Below are 26712 nucleotides of genomic sequence, written 5' to 3' on the forward strand. Positions count from 1 at the left end.
AGAGTCTTCCTGATCTTCATCCGTGCTTTGCAACTTCTCGGGGCACTTTTTCAGGTGGTCTCTGGAGACAGTGGCTGTGGTCTCTCCTCCATCCTTGCTGATGACGTACACCTTTGGATTATTGTGGCTTGAGGGCAGTACGGTGTACGGGTCCTTTTCCCACTGGTCGTCCAACTTATGGAGCCGCCTTTTTCTTTTCAAGACCTGCTCTACAGGTACCAGGGGAACAGCGGGAGCATGTTGGTTATAAGCCCTCTCCTGCCTTTCTCTTGATTGACAGAGACTTCGCTCGACGCTCTCCTGTACTTTCCGGTACTGCTGCTGCCGTTCTGTATCCCAGACTGCCTCTGCTGAGGTGTCCTCGGGTGTCAGGACTCCCATATCCAGGTCAACGGGCAGCTTACCAGGTCTTGCTCGCATTAGGTAAGCCGGGGTACAGTTGGTGGAACCTACCGGGATGTGGTTATACAGGTCCACCAGATCGGGCAGTTTCTCAGGCCACAGACTGCGTTCTTCCAGGGGCAATGTTTTTAGCAGATCTATCACCACCTGGTTCATCTTCTCGCAGAGTCCATTGGTTTGGGGGTGATAGGGCGTTGTTCTTATCTTCTTGCAGCCATACAGGTTGCAGAACTCCTGGAAGACCTCCGCTTCGAAGGCTGGTCCTTGGTCCGTCAGCACTTGGTCCGGGTACCCGTGTGGGCAGCAGAAGTGCAGCTGGAAGGCTCTGGCTGCTGTCTGAGCCGTCAGGTCTTTGACAGGGACCACCACCAGGAACCGGGAGTAGTGATCCACGATGGTTAGGGCGTAGACATACCCGCTTCTGCTTGGAGCCAGTTTAACATGGTCCAGAGCGACCAGTTCCAGCGGCTGCCTGGTGATGATGGGCTGCAGGGGAGTACTCTGGCTGGCACGGTCCCTTCTTCTTAGATTGCACGGGCCACAGTCTCTACACCACCTCTCAATGGCTCCTCTCATGCCTATCCAGTAGAACCGTTCACGCAGCAGGAACTCCAGCTTCTTCCATCCGAAGCGCCCTGCCCCATTGTGGTAGGCCTCCAGCACCATAGCTGTGTCCCGTCTCGGTACCACCACCTGCCAGATCAGCTAATGTGTCCGGGAATTGACCATTCTGCGGCACAACTTCTCCTTGTAGAGAAACAGTCTGCTTTTCTCCGTCCACAGTTGCTTGGTCTCTTCCGGAGCGTCTGGGTCCAGGCGTGCGTCAGCCTGGGTCAGCATCTCCTTAACCAGACGGACTGTGGGGTCACTGTCTTGCGTCTCCGCCCAGTTGTAGTTGTGTAAGGGGTTGAACGTAGCGGATCGCTGGCCCCTCACACGGTGGGAATACTGGGTAATCCCATGACGGTGAAACGCAGGGAGTTCGACCTCTTCCAATTCTTCTGGATCCTCCCCTTCGTCCGGTAGGTTTGGCATCCTGGACAGGGCGTCCGCGTTGGTATTGGAGCGTCCTGCCCGGTATTTGATCGTGAACTCATAATTGGACAGGCGGGCCATCCATCTCTGCTCCAGGGCACCCAGTCTTGCAGTGTCCAGGTGTGTCAACGGGTTGTTGTCCGTGTACACGGTGAACCTGGAAGAGGCAAGGTAATGCTTGAAACGTTCGGTTACTGCCCACACCACTGCCAGGAACTCTAGCTTGAACGAGCTGTAATTCTCAGGGTTTCTTTCCGTGGGTCGCAGTTTTTGGCTGGCGTAAGCAATTACCCGTTCTCTCCCCTGCTGGATCTGGGACAGTACGGCTCCTAGCCCGATGTTGCTTGCGTCCATGTGGAGGATAAAGGGCTGACTGTAATCAGGGTACGCCAGGATTTCATCCCCCGTGAGGGCCATCTTCAGCTGGCGGAAGGACTCCTCTTCCAGCTTTTCCCATTTGAAGGGTGGCTTCTGGTTTTTGGCCTTCCTGGACTGGCCTATCAGGAGGTCCTGCATAGGAGCTGCCTTCTTGGTAAAACCGGGAATGAATCTTCGGTAGTAGCCTACCAACCCGAGGAACTGCCGCACTTCCTTTATGCTGGATGGTCTTGGCCAGTCCTTAATCACGGTGATCTTGTCAGGGTCGGGGGCTACTCCGTCAGCACTCACCACGTGTCCCAGGTACTGTACCTTTGGCTTCAGTAGATGACACTTTGAGGGTTTTACCTTTAGGCCATAGTTTGCCAGGGCTTCAAACACTTCTGCCAGGTGTTCCAGATGGTCCTCATAGGTCTTGGAATAGACAATGACGTCGTCCAGGTATAATAGGACCGTCTCGAAGTTCCGGTGTCCCAGACAGCATTCCATCAACCGTTGGAAGGTTCCTGGTGCGTTGCAGAGCCCGAACGGCATACAGTTAAATTCGCTGAGACCCATCGGGGTGGTGAATGCGGTCTTCTCCCGGTCCGCCTCTGCTACAGGAACCTGCCAGTACCCGCTAGTGAGATCCAAAGTAGAGAAGAAGTTAGCAGATTTTAATGCAGCTAAGGACTCTTCTATCCTTGGTAACGGGTATGCATCTTTGTGTGTGATACGGTTGACCTTCCTGTAGTCTACACACATTCTCATGGTGTTGTCTTACTTTTTCACTAAGACTAGTGGAGCTGCCCAGGGGCTACAGCTGTCCCTAATTACCCCAGCCTCCTTCATGTCTTTTAACATCCCCTTGGCATGTTGATAGTGTGCAGGGGGTACGGGTCGGTATCTCTCCTTTATGGGAGGATGGTCTCCCGTGGGGATGTGATGCTCTACCCCCTTTACTCGCCCGAAGTCTAGCGGGTGTTTACTAAACACTCTCGCGTACTCTTGGACCATCCGATAGACTCCCTGTTTTTGGTGTGAGGGAGTGGAGTCAGTACCCAAATGCAGTTGCTGACACCAGTCCTCCATTGGTTTCTTAGAGCCGTTATCTTCCTCTGGTTGAGATGGAGGCAAGGGTTCCACGGCCTGTACAGAGTCCTGGTTGATGGTGAACAATTTGGCTAGCGTGGCATACCGGGGCAGGTATACTTCTCTCTCCTCGATATTGATGATGCGGACGGGCACCCTCCCATGGCGTACATCGACCACCCCCCGTGCTGTCAAAATGGTGGGCCTACTGTCTGAGTAGACGGGTTCTACCATTGCTTGGTAGTCTCTACCTCTTAGACCAATAGCTGCCCGGCACCAAATTATCATCTCACTTTTCGGGGGCATGGCAATAGGGAACGGGTCACACATTCTCACGCTACCTATCTCACCACCAGATAGTTCCACTTGTTGCCGCTTCATCAGTGCCCGGATCTCTTTTTGGAGCACACGCTGCTGGCTGGAAAGGGCATTCTTGGCAACCTGCTGCAAAATAAGAATCACCTCTGCAAGACAGTTTTCAATTACGTTAGTACCTAGGGTTATTTTTGGGTGACTCTCGCGACGGTCAATGTCCACAATGATCAGTCCTTGTGCCGGCAGTTCAACTTTACCGACCTTGATGGTCACCTCTTTAAATCCTATCTGTGGCACGGGCTGACCATTGCTGGCGATAATGCTCAGGTCGTCATCTGGGTAGCGGGTTATGTCCGAGTCATTTCAGTACCGCTTGAAGAGCACCTACGGGATGGTGGTGACCTGTGACCCGGTGTCCAGTAGGGCACTCATAGGAATGCCGTCCAGTACCACAGGCAAGACCGGACGTCCCCCTACGTATTTATCACGCCAGTTTGATGGGCCTGATGATCTTATGCCTGGGGGTTGGCCCTCTACCCCAGGTTGTGCCCGTTTAAATGACAGTACCTTGCCATATGTCCGGGTTGATTGCAGCGGCGGCAGATGGGTCGTCCGTCCTCGTTGTATCTGTCGCTGGGTCTTCCTCTGGCCGGTGGGGTCCTCCTCAGTCGGCGCCACGGGACGTCCTCCAGTCCGGATGCCAGCTGGATCTTTCCTGGAGAAGAGACCTGTAAAGACTGCACAGTTCTGGTTAGCGCGGCAACGCTCTTAGTCAGCTCTTGGACCTGATGGCGCAGGTCTGTAGCCGGGTTATTGTTCAAAGCCTGCGCATCAGCTCCCACAGGCCCTGCAGACAAGGGCGCCGTCTCCTGGTGATAAGTGATAGCAGGGCGCCTGTGGGTCGCAGCGCCACCTGGTGCCGGTTCTCGGAGCACCCGGATGGCTCTGTCCTTGAACTGTGCAAAGTCCAGGTCAGGGTCCTGTAAGGCAATTGCCTGCAACTGGGTTCGGTGGGCATTGCACAGTAGACCCTCAATAAATTGTTCCGTCAACAGCTTGTCTTCATTTCCCACGCTGTCAGCGTCTGCCTGCTTAATGGCTCTCAGGGCCTCTTGTAGGATTAGAGCATAGTCTCTTATACTTTCGTGTGCCCGTTGTTTGCACCCATAAAATCTGAGCTTTATTTCGGCTGAGGTGCAGGTGTCAAATGTGTCTTTCAGCCGGGCTAGTATCTCTCTGACAGTCCTCTTCTTCCCAGGTGACCAGGACTTTACCTCCCTTTGGGCTGCCCCGATTAACTGGGCCACCAGAATGCTCACTTTTTGCTCTTCTGTGAGCGGGTATACCTGGAAGAGGCTATCAAGTCTTTCCCTAAAGTCACTCAGGGTATGTGACTCCCCTGAGTACTGGGGTAGCCAGGTTGCCCCCGGGATATAGGGCATGGTGAATGGCATGACCGCAGCAGCGGTTGCGCTGGCGGCCGGTGTGGCGGTGGAGCTCCCCTCGGTGTCCGACATCCTCCTTCCCCCCTAGTGGACCGTGGCCTACCTTGCAATGCTCTTCTTCCGTAGGCCGCGGCTCCGCAGTCGATCGTCGGGGTTGAGGACCTGGCGTCGCGCTCCTGTGACGTCAGCGTCGCTCTTCCTCCCTTCCAGGACCATACGCAGCGTCGGAGCGTGGGGCGGAGCTTCGGATCTCGCGCGCTTTCGGCGTCCACGCCCCTCTTCTTCCCACGCGGCGTCCTGAAGATGGCGTCTGATGGCGGGAAGCAGCTGCGGATGGCGGGAAGACGGCAGAAGATGGCGGGAAACGGTCCAAGATGGCGTCTGATGGCGGGAATCGGCTCCGGATGGCGGGAAACTTCACCACAGGTAAGTATAAAAGTCTTTTTTCAGGCACGCAGTACCCGGTGGTTGCGGGCACGAAATCCTGCCGACTACGCCAAAGTTGACGCGCCCCCTGGGCCTGTGTTGTGGATGCACGTGTGCGGGAGTACCCGGAGCCGGATCGCTGGGGGGTGTAGTCTTCCGTGGCTGTGACCCGGTCCGTGCCCAGTGCGGTCAAACCAGTGGCAGTCTTAGGTAATAACAATGTCCGACTACGCCACCTATGGATTGCGGTCAGTGGGGACCGCCGCTGCGCTGCAGACCGCTGAGGCTGATGTTGTTTGCGCAGCCGAGTATGGGATAACTCCCCACGGGAGAAGTATTGCCTCAGGGCAGCTAGTGTGGATGATGGGAGTGATGGTGTGAGCGTCCCAATACTGATGGTGCTGGTGCGGCGATGAAACACAGAGACGTGTGGTGCAGTTCAGGGTCTTTACTGATGGTATAAAGCAGACCCTCCCGGGAGTACTGGTTAGCAGTAGGGGCCTGGTCAGTCTGTAAGCAAGTAGGATCTCCCCTGGCCAGGTGGAGTTGTAGGCCTCCCCGACTATCTTCACTCTTTCCTGGCTACCTTGCTCTATGCGGGTAGAAGTAGCCCACGTCCCTGAGTATACCGTGTGGTGCTCACCCATATGGCCGGTGACTTGGGGCCTTCCGTTAGCCTCCGCTTCACGATGGCGGTGCTGGTCCCTTGCTTGTGACCGTGCCTCCGGGCTTCTATGGCCAGAGGACATGGAATCCCCTGCCGGTTGGATTCTGCTGCTGGACCTGGATGTCCCCACAGCCTCGGACTCCGTGTCCGGGTTTAGTGTCTTCAGCCAAGGCGAGCTTTCTAGCTTCCAGCCTCTGGCACTCGCTCCAGCTCCTACAGAGCTCCTATTGTCACTCTCCCTGTGTCTGGAACTACACTCCAGGCTCTGACTGCTCTGCTTGTTCTGCAGGCTCTGTCTCAACTATTCCCGCCTGAGACCCAGTTTATAAGGGCAGATTCCTCCCCTCCCAGGTCTGGGTGGGCCGTGTTGCATGCTTAGGGCTCCTGACCAGAGAAACCTCCCACTTGCTCTCAGACATAATATTTCTATTACTGTGGTAACCAGACCCCTGGGGTGCCACATTCCCCCCTAGTAAATTTTAGTACTCCGGGACTAAGCACATTTTTAAAGAAACATAAATGCAGGATATAACAATAACACAATAACATATTTACAAGAAGCTTTAGTTCTTTAAAGGTCACGGCGTGTCCGCAACCGGGTGTCCATATTACCCAAGGTGAAGTTTTTGCGAAGCAGGGGACCTGTCCAAAGCAAACCCCTTGCGTTGGCCCTGGGCGTGGCTGCAAGGCTGAAGCTAGCTACTTTGGGCCGCAAGGAGGCCACGCCAGACAGGTTTTCTCTTCCGCGGCCATCTTCGCAAGAGGCACCAAGGTGCAACTATCTACAAGAATTGTTCCGGTTATCCAGTGTCCATAACCTGTTAGTCCAAATAAATCTGCAGGGTAACTGAGAAACATAATTAATAACAGGCAACAAACATAAACCATAAACAGTTAAACAGATAAATTCACATTGCATTAGTTTAGATTTTCCAGCGAGCGGGCATCTGACCTCTAGTGACTCTAGTGGACCTACGGAGCTCACTAACTGGTCCTGCACTACAGGGTGTAGGAGGTGTTATGGGTAAGCTGGGCAGCTGTCTGCGCACTCTTTGGCTCACTAGGGGCACGGCAGGCTCACTACTAGCAGAGGGTTGATTCTCCTGCGCTGCTGGTGTGGATTCTTCTGCCTCCTGGGCCGGCTGCTCTTCCAGCTCTACCTGGTCTTCCGTAGGCACTTGAGGGGCTGGCTGGAGAAAGGTGAGGACGGGCACCACGATAGCGTTGTTTACTTGTGTCCAGGATCGGGGAAAGTCTCCGAGTACGGTGGTGATCATTTCCTCCTTTTCATCTACGGGTTGAGGGTCTTCCTGATCTTCATCCGTGCTTTGCAACTTCTCGGGGCACTTTTTCAGATGGTCTCTGGAGACAGTGGCTGTGGTCTCTCCTCCATCCTTGCTGATGACGTACACCTTTGGATTATTGTGGCTTGAGGGCAGTACGGTGTACGGGTCCTTTTCCCACTGGTCATCCAACTTATGGAGCCGCCTTTTTCTTTTCAAGACCTGCTCTTCAGGTACCAGGGGAACAGCGGGAGCATGTTGGTTATAAGTCCTCTCCTGCCTTACTCTTGATTGGCAGAGACTTCGCTCGACGCTCTCCTGTACTGCTGCTGCCGTTCTGTATCCCAGTCGGCCTCTGGCGAGGTGTCCTCGGGTATCAGGACTCCTATATCCAGGTCAACAGGCAGCTTACCAGGTCTTGCTCGCATTAGGTAAGCCGGGGTACAGTTGGTGGAACCTACCGGGATGTGGTTATACAGGTCCACCAGATCGGGCAGTTTCTCAGGCCACAGACTGCGTTCTTCCAGGGGCAATGTTTTTAGCAGATCTATCACCACCTGGTTCATCTTCTCGCAGAGTCCATTGGTTTGGGGGTGATAGGGCGTTGTTCTTATCTTCTTGCAGCCATAGAGCTTGCAGAACTCCTGGAAGACATCCGCTTCGAAGGCTGGTCCTTGGTCCGTCAGCACTTGGTCCGGGTACCCGTGTGGGCGGCAGAAGTGCAGCTGGAAGGCTCTGGCTGCTGTCTGAGCCGTCAGGTCTTTGACAGGGACCACCACCAGGAACCGGGAGTAGTGATCCACGATGGTTAGGGCGTAGACATACCCGCTTCTGCTTGGAGCCAGTTTAACATGGTCCAGAGCGACCAGTTCCAGCGGCTGCCTGGTGATGATGGGCTGCAGGGGAGTACTCTGGCTGGCACGGTCCCTTCTTCTTAGATTGCACGGGCCACAGTCTCTACACCACCTCTCAATGGCTCCTCTCATGCCTATCCAGTAGAACCGTTCACGCAGCAGGAACTCCAGCTTCTGCCATCCGAAGTGCCCTGCCCCATTGTGGTAGGCCTCCAGCACCATAGCTGCGTCCCGTCTCGGTACCACCACCTGCCAGATCAGCTCATGTGTCCGGGAATTGACCATTCTGCGGCACAACTTCTCCTTGTAGAGAAACAGCCTGCTCTTTTCCGTCCACAGTTGCTTGGTCTCTTCCGGAGCGTCTGGGTCCAGGCGGGCGTCAGCCTGGGTCAGCATCTCCTTCACCAGACGGACTGCGGGGTCACTGTCTTGAGTCTCCGCCCAGTTGTAGTTGGGTAAGGGGTTGAACGTAGCGGATCGCTGGCCCCTCACACGGTGGGAATACTGGGTAATCCCATGACGGTGAAACGCAGGGAGTTCGATCTCTTCCAATTCTTCTGGATCCTCCCCTTCTTCCGGTAGGTTTGGCATCCTGGACATGGCGTCCGCGTTGGTATTGGAGCGTCCTGCCCGGTATTTGATTGTGAACTCAAAATTGGACAGGCGGGCCATCCATCTCTGCTCCAGGGCACCCAGTCTTGCAGTGTCCAGGTGTGTCAACGGGTTGTTGTCCGTGTACACGGTGAACCTGGAAGAGGCAAGGTAATGTTTAAAACGTTCGGTTACTGCCCACACCACTGCCAGGAACTCTACCTTGAACAAGCTGTAATTCTCAGGGTTTCTTTCCGTGGGTCGCAGTTTTCGGCTGGCGTAAGCAATTACCCGTTCTCTCCCCTGCTGGATCTGGGACAGTACGCCTCCTAAACCGATGTTGCTTGCGTCCGTGTGGAGGATAAAGGGCTGGCTGTAATCAGGGTACGCCAGGATTTCATCCCCCCTGAGGGCCATCTTCAGCTGGCGGAAGGACTCCTCTTCCAGCTTTTCCCATTTGAAGGGTGGCTTCTGGTTTTTGGCCTTCCTGGACTGGCCTATCAGGAGGTCCTGCATAGGAGCTGCCTTCTTGGTAAAACCGGGAATGAATCTTCGGTAGTAGCCTACCAACCCGAGGAACTGCCGCACTTCCGTTATGCTGGATGGTCTTGGCCAGTCCTTAATCACGGTGATCTTGTCAGGGTCGGGGGCTACTCCGTCAGCACTCACCACGTGTCCCAGGTACTGTACCTTTAGCTTCAGTAGATGACACTTTGAGGGTTTTACCTTTAGGCCATTGTTTGTCAGGGCTTCAAACACTTCTGCCAGGTGTTCCAGATGGTCCTCATAGGTCTTGGAATAGACGATGACATCGTCCAGGTATAATAGGACCGTCTCGAAGTTCCGGTGTCCCAGACAGCATTCCATCAACCGTTGGAAGGTTCCTGGTGCATTGCAGAGTCCGAACGGCATACAGTTAAATTCGCTGAGTCCCATCGGGGTGGTGAATGCGGTCTTCTCCCGGTCCGCCTCTGCTACAGGAACCTGCCAATACCCGCTAGTGAGATCCAAAGTAGAGAAGAAGTTAGCAGATTTTAATGCAGCTAAGGACTCTTCTATCCTTGGTAACGGGTATGCATCTTTGTGTGTGATACGGTTGACCTTCCTGTAGTCTACACACATTCTCATGGTGTTGTCTTTCTTTTTCACTAAGACTAGTGGAGCTGCCCAGGGGCTACAGCTGTCCCTAATTACCCCAGCCTCCTTCATGTCTTTTAACATCCCCTTGGCGTGTTGATAGTGTGCAGGGGGTACGGGTCGGTATCTCTCCTTTATGGGAGGATGGTCTCCCGTGGGGATGTGATGTTCTACCCCCTTTACTCGCCCAAAGTCTAGCGGGTGTTTGCTAAACACTCTCTCGTACTCTTGAACCACCCGATAGACTCCCTGTTTTTGGTGTGAGGGAGTGGAGTCAGTACCCAAATGCAGTTGCTGACACCAGTCCTCCATTGGTTTCTTAGAGCCGTTACCTTCCTCTGGTTGAGATGGAGACAAGGGTTCCACGGCCTGTACAGAGTTCTGGTTGATGGTGAACAATTAGGCTAGCGTGGCATACCGGGGCAGGTATACTTCTCTCTCCCCGATATTTATGATGCGGACGGGCACCCTCCCATGGCGTACATCGACCACCCCCCGTGCTGTTAAAATGGTGGGCCTACTGTCTGAGTAGACGGGTTCTACCATTGCTTGGTAGTCTCTACCTCTTAGACCAATAGCTGCCCGGCACCAAATCATCATCTCACTTTTCGGGGGCATGGCAATAGGGAACGGGTCACACATTCTCACGCTACCTATCTCACCACCAGATAGTTCCACCTGTTGCCGTTTCATCAGTGCCCGGATCTCTTTTTGGAGGACACGCTGCTGGCTGGAACTGGCGTTCTTAGCAACCTGTTGCAAAATAAGAATCACCTCTGCAAGACAGTTTTCGATTACATTAGTACCTAGGGTTATTTTTGGGTGACTCTCGCGACGGTCAATGTCCACAAAGATCAGTCCTTGTGCCGGCAGTTCAACTTTACCGACCTTGATGGTCACCTCTTTAAATCCTATCTGTGGCACGGGCTGACCATTGCTGGCGATAATCCTCAGGTCGTCATCTGGGTAGCGGGTTATGTCTGAGTCATTCCAGTACCGCTTGAAGAGCACGTATGGGATGGTGGTGACCTGTGACCCGGTGTCTAGTAGTGCACTCACAGGAATGCCGTCCAGTACCACAGGCAAGACCGGATGTCCCCCTACGTATTTGTCACGCCAGTTCGATGGGCCTGATGATCTTATGCCTGGGGGTTGGCCCTCTACCCCAGGTTGTGCCCGTTTAAATGACAGTACCTTGCCATATGTCCGGGTTGATTGCAGCGGCGGCAGATGGGTCGTCCGTCCTCGTTGTATCTGTCGCTGGGTCTTCCTCTGGCCAGTGGGGTCCTCCTCAGTCGGCGCCACGGGACGTCCTCCGGTTCGGATGCCAGCTGGATCTTTCCTGGAGAAGAGACCTGTAAAGACTGCACATTTCTGGTTAGCGCGGCAACGCTCTTAGTCAGCTCTTGGACCTGATGGTGCAGGTCTGTAGCCGGGTTATCGTTCAAAGCCTGCGCATCAGCTCCCACAGGCCCTGCAGACAAGGGCGCCGCGTCCTGGTGATAAGTGACAGCAGGGCGCCTGTGGGTCACAGCGCCACCTGGTGCCGGTTCTCGGAGCACCCGGATGGCTCTGTCCTTGAACTGTGCAAAGTCCAGGTCAGGGTCCTGTAAGGCCATTGCTCGCAACTGGGTTCGGTGGGCATTGCACAGTAGACCCTCAATAAATTGTTCGGTCAACAGCTTGTCTTCATTTCCCACGCTGTCAGGGTCTGCCTGTTTAATGGCTCTCAGGGCCTCTTGTAGGTTTAGAGCATAGTCTCTTATACTTTAATGTGTCCGTTGTTTGCACCCATAAAATCTGAGCTTTATTTCGGCTGCGGTGCGGGTATCAAATGTGTCTTTCAGCCGGGCTAGTATCTCTCTGACAGTCCTCTTCTTCCCAGGTGACCAGGACATTACCTCCCTTTGGGCTGCCCCGATTAGCTGGGCCACCAGGATGCTCACTTTTTGCTCTTCCGTGAGGGGTTATACCTGGAAGAGGCTATCAAGTCTTTCCCTAAAGTCACTCAGGGTATGTGACTCCCCTGAGTACTGGGGTAGCCAGGTTGCCCCCGGGATATAGGGCATGGAGAATGGCATGACCGCAGCAGCGGTTGCGATGGCGGTGGCTGTGGCAGTGGAGCTCCCCTCGGTGTCCGACATCCTTCTTCCCCCCTAGACCGTGGCCTACCTTGCGATGCTCTTCTTTCGTGGGCCGCGGCTCCGCAGTCGATCGTCGGGGTTGAGGACCTGGCGTCGCGCTCCGATGACGTCAGCGTCGCTCTTCCTCCCTTCCAGGACCTTGCGCAGCGTCGGAGCGTGGGGCGGTGCTTCGGATCTCGCGCGCTTTCGGCATCCACGCCCCTCGTCTCAAAGATGGCGTCAGAAGGCGGGAAGCAGCTGCGGATGGCGGGAAGACGGCAGAAGACGGTGGGAAACGGTCCAAGATGGCGTCCGATGGCGGGAAACGGCTCCGGACGGCGGGAAACTTCACCACAGGTAAGTATAAAAGTCTCTTTTTCAGGCACGCAGTACCCGGTGGTTGAGGGCACGAAATCCTGCCGACTACGCCAAAGTTGACGCGTCCCCTGGGCCTGTGCTGTGCAGGGGGATACCCGGAGCCGGGCCTTCTGTAAGATGCTGGGGGTTGTAGTCTCCGTGTGGTGGCGACCCGCTCCGTGCCCAGGGTGGTCAAACCAGTGGCAGTCTATTGGTATTGTAATTGTCCGACTACGCCACCCGTGGATTGCGGTCAGTGGGGACTGCTGCTGCGCTGCAGACCGCTGAGGCTTATGTTGTTTGCGCAGCCGAGTATGGGATAACTCCCCACGGGAGAAGTATTGCCTCAGGGCAGCTAGAGTGAATGATGGGAGTGATGGTGTGAGTGTCCCAGAAGTAATGGTGCTGGTGCAGCGATGAAACACAGAGACGTGTGGTGCAGTTCAGGGTCTTTACTGATGGTATAACACAGACCCTCCCGGGAGTACTGGTTAGCAGTAGGGGCCTGGTCAGTCTGTAAGCAAGTAGGATCTCCCCTGGCCAGGTGGAGTTGTAGGCCTCCCCGACTATCTGCACTCTTTCCTGGCTACCTTGCTCTATGCGGGCAGAAGTAGCCCACGTCCCTGAGTATACCGTGTGGTGCTCACCCGTATGGCCGGTGACTTGGGGCCTTCCGTTAGCCTCCGCTCCACGATGGCGGTGCTGGTCCCTTGCTTGTGACCGTGCCTCCGGGCTTCTAAGGCCAGAGGACATGGAATCCCCTGCCGGTTGGATTCTGCTGCTGGACCTGGATGTCCCCACAGCCTCGGACTCCGTGTCCGGTTTTAGTGTCTTCAGCCAAGGCGAGCTTTCTAGCTTCCAGCCTCTGGCACTCGCTCCTGCTCCTACAGAGCTCCTGTTGTCACTCTCCCTGTGTCTGGAACTACACTCCAGGCTCTGACTGCTCTGCTTGTTCTGCAGGCTCTGTCTCAACTAATCCCGCCCCAGACCCAGTTTATAAGGGCAGATTCCTCCCCTCCAGGTCTGGGTGGACCGTGTTGCATGCTTAGGGCTCCTGACCAGAGAAACCTCCCACTTGCTCTCAGACATAATATTTCTATTACTGTGGTAACCAGACCCCTGGGGTGCCACATCAGTATGTTGCGGTGGCTGCTTGTGCTGATAGGTGTTTCGGAGTGCTTTGGCCATCAGGACTTTATCCTGAGTTACTACTGCATATTCTGTGGCACTTGTGCCATCTGGGTTATTTTTTGTCTGTCAGGGCATTCTCAAAGAAAATGCCCAATCTTCCTGCAATGCCAACAAGATGTTTTGTCGCCCACTCCCCTACCTCTTCCTCTACCTCTCCCCTACCTCTGTAACCCTGTTCTTCATTCAAGTCTTTCTGTGTGAGGACAATATCACACCCATCCTGTATTACTAACACCAGTCCCTTTTTATCCTTCTTTTTGTCTTTAGAATATTTTTCTGCATGTCTGCCATTTTCTCTCTTTCAGGCTTCACACAACCATATATTTGCACTTGTAAGTCCAGACTTTTTGAATTTCTCACTGCACTTTCCTATTTCTTCCACCAAATTTTCACATTTCATCAAACTAAGTTTATCATCAAACCCAAACCTTTTCTACCATCTGTCCCCATACTTTGCACATTCTGGGTGTATTTTATGGATATACTTCACATCGCCTTCCAGTGGTCCATTCTTTTGATAACACCATAAACATTCACATTCATGACCCTTACCTGAGACATCTCCCATGTTTAGAGTAAAACCCTTTGTAAGGACGTCTAATTTGACTATGGCCGTACATTGTTCAGGCTGATCTATATTAAGAGGACTATTATCTTTTGGATAATATAATTTTCCTTCTTCGATTTCACATATTTTCAGTTGTTTCACACTTTTTTGTTAAGTATATAATTCCACATGTTAATTCATAGTTTTGATGCCTTCAGTGTGAATGTACAATTTTCATAGTCATGAAAATACAGAAAAATCTTTAAATGAGAAGGTGTGTCCAAACTTTTGGTCTGTACTGGATGTGCACACGTTAAGTACTTTCTGCAGACATTTCTGCACCAAAAGCGTCTTGTGGCAGGAAAATCACAACATAACATAAATTCGCACACTTTTACCGTATTTTTTACTTGCATTTTCCCCCCCATGCATCTGATGAAAATCACTGAATGGATTGACAGGCTGCAAATATAAAACTGCTTCTAATCTGCAAGGAAAAAAGAAGCAGCGTGTGCACGAGGCCTCAGGAATCTCATTCACTTTGTTGGTACAAGGAAATGCTGCAACAAATACTTAAATATGCCCAAACCCAAAGCTCTAATCTCTCGGGCTCCAGAGTGCAGAAGCAGTTAACCCCTTCCTGACAGGGCCAATTTCTGTTTTTGAACTTTAGTTTTTTCCTCCCCTTCTTCCCACAGCCATAACTTTTTTACTTTTCTGTCCACATAGACATATGAGGGCTGTTTTTTGGGGGACGAATTGTAATTTTGATTGACACCATTGATTTTACCACTTTGTACTGGAAAACAGGAAACAAAAATTCCAAGTTCGGTGAAATTGAGAAATACACGCAATCTGACATAGTTTCTTGGAAATTATTTTTACAGTGTACATTTTGTGGTAAAAATGACCTTGCAGTGTGATTCTGCTCATCGGTACGATTACAGCGATACCAAACAAGTCCAGTTCTTTCATTATTTTACCGGTGAAAATAAATCAGAAGTTTGAAATAAAACCATTTTTGGGTTGTCGCCATTTTCCGAGACCCGTAATGTTTCTATATTTTTATTGATACCATTTTGGAATGGATATGACATTTTGATCACTTGTTACAGCATTTTTAGGGGTATTGCAGAAAATAATGTCATTTTGGCTTTTTTGAATATTTTTCTGTTTTATGGTGTTTACGAATCGTGTTGCTTGTGGTTTTATTTTGATAGATCAGACTTTTCTGAATGCAGCGATATCTCATATGTGTATTTTTTAAATTTTTTAATATCTTTATTTTTAATGCGAAAATGGGGGCGATTGGAACTTTTATGTTTTTTTTTTAAATATCTTTTAAAACTTTTTAAAATAGCTTTTAACTTATAGCTTGTGCTATATACAGCGATGCCACAGTATTGCTGCAGTTAGTGAAAATCACGGTCTCCTTTTAAGCACGGCTATAGTCAGGATTTCAAGGGAGGTCTGTAATGGAGCACTGTGTTGAGCCATTATACAGTATGGAGCACTATGTGAGGCCCATTATACAGTATGGAGCACTATGCGAGACCATTATTCCGTATGGAGCACTATGTGTGGTCCATTATACAGTATGGAGCACTATGCGAGGCCATTATACTGTATGGAGGACTATGCGAGGCCATTATACTGTATGGAGGACTATGCGGGGCCCATTAAACTGTATGGAGGACTATGTGGGGCCATTATACTGTATGAAGGACTATGTGGGGCCATTATACTGTATGGGAGATGACGCGCCCAAGGGATTGGGGGAGGGACGACTCGGCGCCCGGGCTTTAGTTGTTGTTTGCCTGACATTGGGGGGGGGGGATGTCGCGGTGGTCGGCTTCCGGGCCCGTACCCTTTAAAAAGGGAAAAAGAAGGGGGGGGGTTTGTGTGGGAAAAAGGGGAATGTTCGTGACACCACCTGTAGTTTCTGGTGAGGATCACCAGCCCTCCGGAAGTCCTCTGAGGCCGGTGTTCAGGCAGCTTAGCTGGTGCGGCTCCCCACAGGTGGAGCAGGGCCTCAGGGCAGCGTAGAGAAGAGAGAGTGAAGTAAAGCGTTGGCGGGAGCAGGGCCGCGGAGGAAAGAGCAGACAGAGACAGTAGTTGCAGTCATCCAAGTCTTTACTCACAGATTTGATCGGTCAGCTCAGAGCTTCTCTCTGTTGTCACATGGCGAGCTGCGGCCGCCAGGGTGGGGCTCAGCACACTCCAGGTAGTTCAGGAGCACTTGACAGGACCCCCGCTCTAGTGTGTCCCTCTCTTCTCCTACTTCACCTTCTCTCTCCTTCTCCCCACTGAGTCCCGTACGGGTACTGCAATGTCCTTTTTGGGTAACTTGAAGCTCCCGGACCGACTGGGTGCCCTTTTTGGTGACTTGTGGTGAGAACGTGGTGTAAGGCCGGGTCCCTCTGGATAAACTCAGATTAGGGAATACAGGTGGCGACTCCGTCCGTATCCCCCTGGGATCCACATAAGCCTCCAGACTTTTCCGACAGAGACGTGAAGTGCAAAGTCAGATAATCGGGGACCGGTACCCCCTCTTGCGGCAGGGTCTCTCTGGCTGGGCCAGAATGAGGTATGCAGGTGGCGACTCCGCTCCGTCCGCACCCCCTGAGATCCTTTCGCCTGTGGAGCTTGTCTCCTCTGCTCCCCTCCTAGGCCTTCTTAGTTTGACCCTGACCGGGGACAGAGCCAGTTATAACTCTGCCCCGACCCCCCGTCTCGAGGCCTGAGACTGGGAACCCTCAGCCAGCCGCAGCCTTGTGCTGACTTGCCGACCGAAAGACCCACGACCAAAGACCTTGTTGCTAAAATGGCCTCTGATTATATATGATTCTAGTTAAGTGCTGTAGATTAATGCTTCCTCCACCCTCACTCACTACTTGGTTCCCCCTAATCTTTGGTTCCCCCCAACTCCTCCATTCAGGCCCGGGGCAGCACTATGGTGCATTAGGCCCCCTTCAGAACTGGATTGGTGTAGTGTTGAGTGTGTGGTTGGGGTCCTGTGCAGTACTCCATCCTTATCTAAGAGAGGAGATACCACACCTCATTCTGAGGTGCAGTACCCCTGTGGCGACTGAACCCTCAGGGACGACACGAAAGCAATGTAGGGCCCTGTTATACTGTATGGAGGATTATGTGGGGCCCATTATACTATATGGAGAACTATGTGGGGCTCATTATTCTGTATGGAGCACTGTGTGGCCATTATACTGTATGGAAAGCAATGTAGGGCCCTGTTATACTGTATGGAGCACTGTGTGGGGCCCATTATACTGTATGGAGCACTATGTGGGGCCATTATACTGTATGGAAAGCAATGTAGGGCCCTGTTATACTCTATGGAGCACTGTGTGGGGCCATTATACTGTATGGAGGATTATGTGGGGCCATTATACGGTATGGAGGACTATGCGAGGCCATTATCCTGTATGGAGTACTATGTGGGGCCCATTATTCTGTATGGAGGGCTATGTGAGACCATTACACTGTATGGAGGATTATATGGGGCCATTATACTGTATGTAGGACTATGTGGGGCCATTATACTGTATGGAGGACTATGTGGGGCCATTATACTGTATGGAGGACTGTGTGGGGCCATTATACTGTATGGAGGAATATGCGGGGCCATTATACTGTATGGAGGACTATGTGGGGCCATTATTCTGCATGGAGGACTATGTGGGGGCATTATACTGTATGGAGGATTATGTGGGACCCATTATACTGTATGGAGGATTATGTGGGGCCATTATACTGTATGGAGGATTATGTGGGGCCCATTTTACTGTATGGAGCACTATGTGGTGCTCATTATTCTGTATATAATAAGCAATGTAGGGCCCTGTTATTGTGACGCTCTAGCCCTCCCTGGGAAGGTGAACTCGGATGGCGGGCCTGTAGTTGTGGGGGATGTCATCGTGCCCTTGGCCCGGTCCGTGCCCAGGGCTGTCACATAAAAAATTATGGGCTTCTGGATGAGTGGTTGTTCGACTACGCCACCTGCGGTTTTTGGTGAGGGTCACCAGCACTGCAGCAGTCCTCTGAGGCCGGTGTTCAGACAGCTCGGATGGTATGGCTCCCCACAGGTGGAGCAAGGCCTCAGGGCAGCATAGAGAGAGAGAGAGAGAGCGTGGAATAGAGAGTTGGCGGGTTCAGAGCTGCGGAGTAAGGAACAGACAGAGACAAAGGTTGAAGTCATCCAAGTCTTTACTCACAGGTGTAGTGGTTCAGCTCAGAGCTTCTCTCTGCTGTCACATGGCGTGTTGCGGCCACCAGGATGGGGTTCAGCACACTCCAAGTACTTCAGGTGCACTTGACAGGACCCCAAGCTCTAGTGTGTTCATCTCTTCTCTTACTTCTACTTCTCCCTCCTTGTGTTCCCCACTGAGTTCCGTACGGGTACTGCGATGTCCTTTACGGGTTTCGTGTAGCCCCCGGACCGACTGGGTGCCCTTATTGGTGACTGGTGGTGAGAACATGGCGTAAGGCCATGTCCCTCTGGAAAAACGCAGATAAGAGGATACAGGTGGCGACTCCGCTCAGTCCGTATCCCTCTGGGATCCACATAAACCTCCGGACTTTTCTGACAGAGACGTGAAGTGCAAGGTCAGATAATCGGGGACCGGTACCCCCTCTTGTGGCAGGGTCTCTCTGACTAGGCCAGAATGAGGCATGCAGGTGGCGACTCCGCTCTGTCCGCACCCCCTGAGATCCTGTCGCCTGTGGAGCCTATCTCCTCTGTTCCCCTCCTGGGCCTTCTTGTGTGGACTAAGACTGGGAACAGAGCTGGCTATAACTCTACTCTGCCCCAATTCCCAGTCTCGAAGCCTGAGACCGGGAATCACAGAATCCTAGAACAGCTGCCGCTTATACTGACTAACCACTCCAGGGAACTGCAACCAAAAACCCGTTATTAAAGATGGCATCTGTTTATATATGATTCTATTAAGGTGTGTTATAAAGTGCTTCCTCCACCCTCACTCACTACTTGGTTCCCCCTTACTTTGGTTCCCCCCAACGCCTCCATTCAGACCCAGGGCTTTAGATCCCCGTCCTGAACTGGAGTGGTGTAGTGTTGAGTGCGTGGCAGGGGTCCTGTGTAGTACTCCATCCTTACCTTGGAGAGGAGATACCACACCTCGGTCTGAGGTGCAGTACCCCTGTGGCGACTGAACCCTCAGGGGCACCAAATTCCCCCCCGGTGAAAGACAGCATGTCCGCGGGCTGCAATAGAGTAAATACATGGTATATTTCAGACTTCAAAAATTTTTAAATGCTTTTGTAAACAACAGAAACAATCTTCCCATTATGGGAGGCATTTTTATTAAACGTCGCACATGAGGACAGTCTCTGTAGCAAGGGGCGGTCTGTATTTTTGGCGCCATTTGAGAACCTTGCCCACGATGGGAGGTCTTAAGAGGTTGTTGTTTTCCCTGCACATAATGGAGTCCGTTCTTCTTGGGTGGGTGCCACATGGAATGTGGAAATACAGTCTTTAGAAAGGCGCACAGTAGCCGTTGGCAATGGGTATAGACTTTTGCCGTTCCCACGGGCACGGAATCCTGCCGACTACGCCAAGTTGTGACGCTCTAGCCCTCCCTGGGAAGGTGAACTCGGACGGCGGGCCTGTAGTTGTGGGGGATGTCGTCATGGCCTTGGCCTGGTCCGTGCCCAGGGCTGTCACATAAAAAATTATGGGCTTCTGGATGAGTGGTTGTTCGACTACGCCACCTGCGGTTTCTGGTGAGGGTCACCAGCGCTGTGGCAGTCCTCTGAGGCCGCTGTTCAGACAGCTCAGATGGTACGGTTACCCACAGGTGGAGCAAGGCCTCAGGGCAGCATAGAGAGAGAGAGCGTGGAATAGAGCGTTGGCGGGTGCAGAGCCGCGGAGTAAGGAACAGACAGAGACAAAGGTTAAAGTCATCCAAGTCTTTACTCACAGGTGTAGTGGTTCAGCTCAGAGCTTCTCTCTGCTGTCACACGGCGTGTTGAGGCCACCAGGATGGGGTTTGTGGCGCCCTGCTGTGCATGGAGCCACAGATCCTGGAGGGGTGTATTAAAGGATTTCTCCACAAGATGCCCTCGGAGCATACACACACCTCCACCCTACCTCAGTCCACCAGAGGGAGCCCGGATAGGGATATAGATACGGAGGGTGGAGCTAGGAAGAGGCGGTCTGTGAGTTTGTTCTCCACAGGAAGTGAGTGGAGACAGAACAGTCTGCAGTCCACAGCCAGTTCCTGCAGAGTAAGACACAGAAAAACAGGTCAGTCTGCAGTGGAGCTCAGTCAGACTCAAGCAGCTCGAGTTAAGTGCGCTAGGAGCGTTGCTGACGCTCAGAGAGCAGCAGAAGAGGCAGCAGCTAACTGCCAGTGTGTATAGCCTAGTGAGGGCCCGAGTTCGCCGAAGGCTAGAGGAGCGAGTAGCATTGGGGGCAGAGGGACTTTACCAGCTCACCCCAGAACCCATATACCGGACAACGGGTCCGAGTCTGCAGGGATTCTTTACACCCAGCAGAGGACAACCGGAACCCCTTGCGAACTACATGTCCCAGGAATACCAAACCCTGACTGTTATACCAGGGTCAGGAGTTACCGAGGCCCCATATACCAGGGGGTGTGTACTCCAACAGAAGGCCCTACCACAGGATCAGCCGGTGCAGGACTGAAACCAAGTAAGGCCTAGCTCCATGCAGGTCAGAAACTTACTACAGAGAGGCAAGAGACAGAAGGCCATACACCCGCTCACTGGGGAGAATCCGGTCGTGCACCTCTCACCCTACAGCGCTCCGGGGTGTTCCTGAACTATTTCCAGTAAAGGTACAGAAGTGACTTTTGTGTGTGCTTCCCCTTCTTGCTCTGACCTGGATGGGTCCCCTCTGTCCGGCATCCCCAACTCCTACGCTGCCCTGAGGCCCCGCTCTGCCTGTGGGGAGCGATTCCATCTAAGCTGCCACAACACCAGCCTCATTGGACGGACGCAGCGCTGGTGATCCTCACCAGACACCACAGGTGGCGTCACGAACTTTGACATTTCATTTTCCCCTTTTTAAGAGAGACCCCAGGGTACGGGCCCGGGAGCCGACCACCGTGACATCCCCCAAGCAGCGGCCTACAGAAGGAAGGTAGGCCACGGTTCACTAGGGGGGTGCCAAGATGTTGCAGCAACAACCCGACGTCGCGGCCCAGGCTGACAGCCCCGATGATGCACCCGCGGCCGCCGCCGCGCAAGACGGAGCGGACGCTCCATCACCAGGGCCTGTAGCCCCTATCGTACCATTGACTTTACCATACATGCCTGGAGCAAAGTGTCCGCAGACCAGGAGTCAGTGTCCGCAATTTTCAAAAAATTACAGACTGCCTTTGAGGACCGCACTGAAGCAGACCTCCAGATGAGGTTCTACCAATGCTCTCAGAAACCGAAGGACAGAATTCGGGACTATGCTTGCCGTTTACAAGGGGCCCTGCGAGCTCTAAAACAGGTTAGTCCAATTAGCATAACAAATGAGAGTAAAATGCTAAAAGAACAATTTGTCCAGGGGCTGAGGTCCCAAGCAGAGAGCAGGACTGTGCGTTGGTGGTCCTTGGATCATCCAGATGCTACCTTTGACACCCTTAAGGATATGGCTATAAAGGGACTGCAACCCCTGGAGACGGCAGATACTGCAATCCAATGTTACCAGGGTGGGGCCACTCCAACGCAAGCAGCACCCACCTTTTCCCCGCTGGCTGCTGAAGCCAAAGTGCAGGCAGCGCCCCCTACTGAGCTGGACTGTCTGCGCTCAGAAGTGCGCCAGCTGACCAAAAACCTGGCCACTGTAATGAGTGCCCTGCAACTACGGACGGAGCCAGAGACGGAGGGAAATATCCTGATAGCCGACTGCCCTGAGAATGTTCCCTGGATGAACCGGAGGAGAAGGGGAACGTCGCCACTCCGGAGGAGGACATCGCCAACCCGGAGGAGGACAACGCCGCCCCCAGGAAGGACCAACAACCAGCGCCATCCTCACCAAGAGTTCGTCTGCCACCGCTGCCAGAAGGCAGGTCACACAGTGCACCAGTGTCCTTTAAACAAGCAAACCCTGGGTCTGAGGGCCAACACCCAGGAATAGACTCAGCAGGCCCCTCACACTGGCACCACAGGTTCGTGGGAGGAAGACCTTTCCTATCCATCATACTGGACGGCATTGCGATACCTGCCCTGCTGGACACCGGATCCCAGGTAACAATCATACCTGATATCATCTATAGCAAATACTGGTCCATGGACAGTCTCCAACCCCCAAACCCAGACTTTTCAGTATATGCCTCTAACGGCCTCCCTCTTGACCTACTTGGGGTTAAGAATGTAGCAGTAAAAGTGGGGAGAGTGGAGTTAAAGGACGAGGGGCTCATTGTGGTGAAGACTGTCAATGAGGAAAATGGACTGAATGTAGTACTAGGCACTAACATTGTGGGTAACTGTTTGGAGGAGGTTGTGTTTTTACTCCAACAGCTTGCTGACACCGCCAGACCGGGGCAGTGGAGAGCACTCCAGAGGGAGATTCGAGCCCTGATGTACCAGCAGCAAGTAAAGCTAACCGATGGTGCAGGTAACAGACCCCGTACCCATTGTGATTCACCCAATGAGTGAAATGCTTATCTGGTGTAGAGCAGCAATAGGTCTTAAAGGACATAGCTACCAGGCGGTAGTAGAACCCCTTAGCTCAGAACACAGACCTACACTCTTAACTGCCAGGGGGGTAGTAGATGTACGCAATGGGAGGGTGCCCGTCTGTCTTCTCAACTATGGGGAAGACGAGGTCAGATTACCACGTTATGCCACTGTTGCCAAACTTTACACTGTAAATAATAACTCTATTCACACGGCGGAGTCCTTAACCTCCCCAGACCAAGGGGAGGATAATGATCCTACAACACAGGTTGAGGATTGGTGTCAACAGCTCCACGTTGGGACAGACACCACTCCTGCCCACCAGAAACAAGGAGTACACCGGGTGGTTCAGGAATACGCGCAGGTATTCAGCAAACACCCACTTGACTTTGGGAGGATTAAGGGGGTACAACATCACATCCCCACAGGCAACCATCCCCCCATCAAGGAACGGTACAGGCCTATACCTCCAGCACACTACCAGAAAGCCAAGGAGATGTTGCATGACATGAAGAAGGCAGGGGTAGTAAGGGATAGTCGTAGTCCCTGGGCAGCTCCCCTAGTTCTAGTCAGGAAGAAGGATGGAAGCATGAGAATGTGTGTAGATTACAGACAAGTAAATCGCATTACACATAAAGATGCATACCCTTTACCCCGTATTGAGGAATCCCTGGCTGCCATAAAGTCTGCAAATTACTTTTCCACCCTTGACCTCACTAGTGGGTACTGGCAAGTAGCTGTGGCTGAGGAGGATGGGGAGAAGACGGCCTTCACCACCCCAATGGGACTCTGCGAGTTCAACAGTATGCCGTTTGGACTCTGCAATGCCCCTGGAACGTTCCAGAGATTGATGGAGAGCTGCCTGGGACACCGCAACTTCGAGACTGTGTTGCTATACCTGGATGACGTGATAGTGTACTCCAAGACGTATGAGGACCACTTGAAGCACCTGGCAGAGGTATTTGAGTCACTGTCCCAGTATGGGATGAAGTTGAAACCCTCAAAGTGCCACCTGCTCAAGAGAAAGGTACAATAACTGGGGCACATTGTCAGCCCAGAAGGGGTAGCACCAGACCCGGAGAAGGTCACTGCCATACAGAAATGGCCGGAGCCGAAGAACCTCAAAGAGGTGCGTCAGTTCTTGGGACTGATAGGATACTACCGGAGGTTTGTACAAGACTACACTAAGAAAGCAGCGCCTCTGCAAGACCTCCTGGTAGGACAGTCCCCCAAGGGCAGAAATCCCCCATTCCACTGGAGTAAAGAACAGGCTGAATCATTTCAAGAAATGAAGGAGATTCTGACAGATGATGAGATCCTAGCCTACCCTGACTGCAGCCAACCGTTCCTGCTGTATACTGATGCCAGCAATGAAGGATTGGGAGTTGTCCTAAGTCAGAAGCAGAATGGCCAGGAGAAAGTCATCGCATATGCAAGCAGGAAGCACCGCTCGACTGAAAGGAACCCAGAGAACTATAGCAGCTTTAAGTTAGAGTTCCTGGCCTTGGTCTGGGCCATCACAGAAAGGTTCAAGCACTACTTGGCCTCCAGCAAGTTCACTGCCTACACTGACAATAACCCCTTAACTCATCTTTAAACAGCCAAGCTGGGAGCCATGGAACAACGATGAATGGCTCGGCTGTCAAACTACCAATTCACAATAAAGTACTGGGCGGGCCACAAGAACGCCAACGCCGATGCCTTGTCCAGGATGCCTCACTAGTCAGACACAGAAGAAGAAGTGGATGACCTGGAAGAGATTGAGCTACCTGCCTTTCATCGGAATGGGATGATCCATGAGCAACGAGCCTCCAGGAGGCAGCGTGGTAAGACGTTAAACCCTTTGCCTCACCACAGCTGGAAAGAGACCCAGGACAGTGACCCGGTTGTAAGCCGTATCAAAGAGCTGATAACCCAAGAAGGTTCCTCCCTGGAGAAGGATGCGTCTCTCCAAGCAAAACAGCTGTAGAATGAGAGAAGCCGGCTGTTTATCTACCGTGAGAAGCTGTGCCGGCAGTACGTCAATCCAAAAACCCATGAGATGGTATGGCAGATAGTGGTCCCCAAGACGGACATCCAGATGGTGTTGGAGGCCTACCATGATCAGGCGGGGCACTTTGGCTGGAAAAAGCTAGAGACCCTGTTGAAGTGTCGATTCTACTGGGTGGGAATGCGCAGCTCCATTGAAAGGTGGTGCAGAGACTGTGGACCCTGTAGCCTCAGAAGAAAAGACTACAGCAGCCAGAAGGCACCCGTGCAGCCCATCAAGACGACTCGACCCCTGGAGATCGTGGCCCTGGACTATGTCAAGTTGTCACCCAGCCGGTCAGGATATGCCTATGCCCTGACCATGGTGTATCACTACTCCAGGTTCCTGGTGGTCGCCCCTGTCAAAGACCTGACAGCAAAGACAGCAGCGAAGACGTTCCAAGCGTACTTCTGCAGACCCCATGGATACCCTGAGCAGGTACTGATTGACCAAGGCCCGGCCTTTGAGGCTGAATTGTTCAAAGAGTTCTGCCATCTGTACGGGTGTAAAAAGATCAGGACTACACCGTACCACCCCCAAGCTAACGGTCTCTTTGAAAAGATGAATAATATCATCATCGATCTACTGAAGACTATACGACTAGAAGAGAGAAACCAGTGGCCAGACCTACTACCTGACCTAGTGGATCTGTATAATCACATACCAGTAAGTTCCACCAATTGCACTCCGGTATATCTCATGCGGGCAAGACCAGGAAAGCTGCCCATGGACCTGGAGCTTGGTGTTGTAGAACCAGAAGCAGATGTGACCACTGAAGACTGGGACACGACCAGACAGGAGCAGTACAGAAGAGTACAAGCATGTGTCAAAGACAGTCTCACTCGGGTGAGGGATAAACAAGAAGCACAATACAACAGAAGTGCACCAGCAGAACCAGTCACACCAGGAGAAGTGGTATTGAAAAGGAAGCGGAGGAACCACAAGCTTGATGACCAGTGGGAGAGAGAACCCTACACTGTGTTGAATTCAAGGTTTGACAACAGGAAGACATGTCTGATCAGCAAAGATGGAGGAAGAACAACTGCAACAGTATCTAGGGACCACCTGAAGTTGTGTCCAGATCTGCTAAAACCCCAAGAAGAAGTGCCTCTCATTTTCCCGGAGGAACCTGATGAAGCAGTAATACATACTGATTTAGGAGACTTCCCGGCAGATTGGCCTCAAATCGGAGGAGCAGTCATAATTCCAGTACTCCAATTCTTCCAACAGCCAGAAGACCCTCCACAGCAAGTTGAACCTGTAAGTGCTGCAGAAGAGCCTAGTGCCGCAGAAAAGCCTGCTCAGGAAGAATCCCAGGAAGAAGGATCCCCGGCAGAAACAGAGCAAGAAGGCCCAGCCAATGGTGAACTTGCCAGCCCATTAGCGAGGTTAAGGCAGTTTTTCAATACCATCACTAGTAGAACAAACAGGGTAGCTGAGAGAAACACTGACACTACACAGACCACCGCACTACGCAGATCTACACGTAGCATGAAAGGTCAACTCCCTGTCAGGTACACTAAGTAAAATAGTTAAACCTCGACAGATGTAGATAGTTATCCCTGGGGTATGGTATTGTATTGTATAATACTGTATATTATTGGATTATCCTGTGTATGTATTGCTATGTATTTATTGCCTTTTACATGCCTTTAACTTATATCTTGCCCCTCTAATGGACAATCCAAGTGAAACGGACACTTTACTTATTTGCTTCCCATTACCCACTTGGGTATCTAAGAACTCTGTGGCTGAGGACTATGTGCAGCTCAAAGACTTTATTTGTACATATTTGCACTCCCTGAGTGCCCCTTTGCGCAACCTCTTCGGAAGTGACTTGGACTTTCTGGTTGCTCATTGCCTACTGTTTATTGAACTATATATGTATATTTATCCATGTTCTGGTTATGCAACGTTCAAGTGTCCTAACCTCCCATAAAGGGAAGCTTGTTATTGTTGTTGTTACAAAATGTGCTTCAGCCCAGGAGTGCTGAGTTCAACTAGGGGGGAATGTGATGCCCTGCTGTGCATGGAGCCACAGATCCTGGAGGGGTGTATTAAAGGATTTCTCCACAAGAGGCCCTCGGAGCATACACACACCTCCACCCTACCTCAGTCCACCAGAGGGAGTCCGGATAGGGATATAAATACGGAGGGTGGAGCTAGCCAGAGGCGGTCTGTGAGTTAGTTC

Source organism: Phyllobates terribilis, unplaced genomic scaffold (genome assembly GCF_046119375.1).
Source record: "Phyllobates terribilis strain yellow unplaced genomic scaffold, ASM4611937v1 Scaffold_17__1_contigs__length_24005725, whole genome shotgun sequence".
Lineage (NCBI taxonomy): Eukaryota > Metazoa > Chordata > Amphibia > Anura > Dendrobatidae > Phyllobates > Phyllobates terribilis.